The sequence below is a fragment of the Parasteatoda tepidariorum genome, chromosome 2 (genome assembly GCF_043381705.1).
Source record: "Parasteatoda tepidariorum isolate YZ-2023 chromosome 2, CAS_Ptep_4.0, whole genome shotgun sequence".
Taxonomy (NCBI): domain Eukaryota; kingdom Metazoa; phylum Arthropoda; class Arachnida; order Araneae; family Theridiidae; genus Parasteatoda; species Parasteatoda tepidariorum.
Window position 1 is genome coordinate 25,824,642 of NC_092205.1, and position 1,870 is coordinate 25,826,511.

The following is a 1,870-nucleotide window of genomic DNA, read 5'->3' on the forward strand; positions in this document are numbered from 1 at the left end:
CTATCTAACCATTCATGTTATTAATTTTAATCTATATTTATTATTTTATGAGTTATTAAACATCAAAATGGGCCCGGGACTTTATAAACACTCTGTATTATGCATCTCTTCATTATACAATTTAAAAATATTTTATTATAATACTAGATGCTATATTGTAGTTCACAGAAATGAAATCGACGGTGTAAAGTTTCAGAATTAAGTAAAATATGAAAGTGGAAAATAAAGGTACTGAAAAGTTAAAAAAAATGCACTCTTTTCAAAAATTATCTAAACTCACAGGAAAAAATGAAAAAAAATTAATGAAACAAACTACCTGGAAGAAACAAAAAATGTTACACTATTCTTTGGAAGATGCGATAAAAATTATTAAAAACCAGTTTGATTGACAGATATGGCGTACAAGGTGTAGCAAATAATCACTTTTATGTATTCTTTACTTTTTATGCGACATTACAATACGTTTAATTTTCATTATCAGCCCCAACAGTACATACTGTTAAAGTATGTACCGTTGCGTTAATTTGCAAGAATTAGGAGAAGAAAAATTCCCTCACAACCCATTATCTTTTTTGCAAGCAGAATTTTAACTTTAATTTTGACAAGGAATCTAAAAATATACATTAAAATGAGTGATTATGGAATATTATGTCTTTTAGGGGTGAGAGGACAAAAATTCTTCTTGCAACCCTCAAGAAAATAATAAAACTAGCTTAGCTATCATAGGATATCATAGGATGGTATTCCAGTTGAAATTTGAACACTCTAGTTTAAGATTCCAAAACACGTGGCTTGCCTTTCCCTAGCGGCTCTCTGGTGGCATTTTAGTTGCCCGCCATATTCCCAGATTCAGTTTAAATTATTTGTTCGATAAGTGCTCGACTTCACGCAGGTCGTTTGGTTACCAGCGCGAAAGTACCCTCCCCTCTCTATAGGATCAAAATTGCGATGGCATGTCTTCGGATCATCCTCAGGGATGTTTCCCAGACCATCGCTAATAGCACATTCTGAAGCTCTAGTGCGACGTAGATGACATACCTACCTACCTAGTTCGATAAGAAAAAGAAAACAATCTTATAATGACAATCAGGGGCGTACGCAAGGGGGGGGGGGTTAGGGGTTAAAACACCCCCCTTGAGCTCAGACAAAGTGAATTTACAAAATAATACAGACAGAAATAAAAATTTCAGTAGAAATTATGCTGGCTATTATTTTTTAAGACTATATATTTTTATTAGTCTTATGCCTACTTTTTTTCTCACGGTATTTCTCAGAATACTGAAAAAACATTTACTATTATAGGGTTGTACTTTTGAAATCAAATTCACGTGATACCGTTACGGGCGAGCTCCGATCGCTGGTTCCTTTCTGTCCTGCCAGTCGCGATAGTTTTCGAGACTGGCTGGCATTCGCGAGGTCTGGAATCCTAGACGTTCTGTCGTCTTTGAGACAATTCGAGAATTTTGTAGTTGCGGTAAAAAAAATTATATGAAAGGGGGAACGGAGTACAGTGGAGTTAGTTAGTCAAACTAAGAGTTATCTCTGCCGCTTGTCTGTCTTTCGGAGCTTGTTTCTAAATCTGTTTTGTTTTGGAGACACTGCGCTCGTTGAAGTTATTCATTCCAGCTCGAAACTTTGAGATCGTAGCTTAGCGGATATTTCTGTGCCAATATATATGTATATATTTTTGCTGTTCTTGGATCTTTAGGATGTCTAAACGCAAGAATTTAACAATTTTTAATTACTTTGAGAAAAAATCACGACCTGAAATTAGTGAGGTGACAGCATCTAGTACCAATGTAAGTTTTTCTGTTGAACAGAAATGTGATACTTCCGTTGAAGAAAACGTTTCTAGCGTAACAGAATCTGA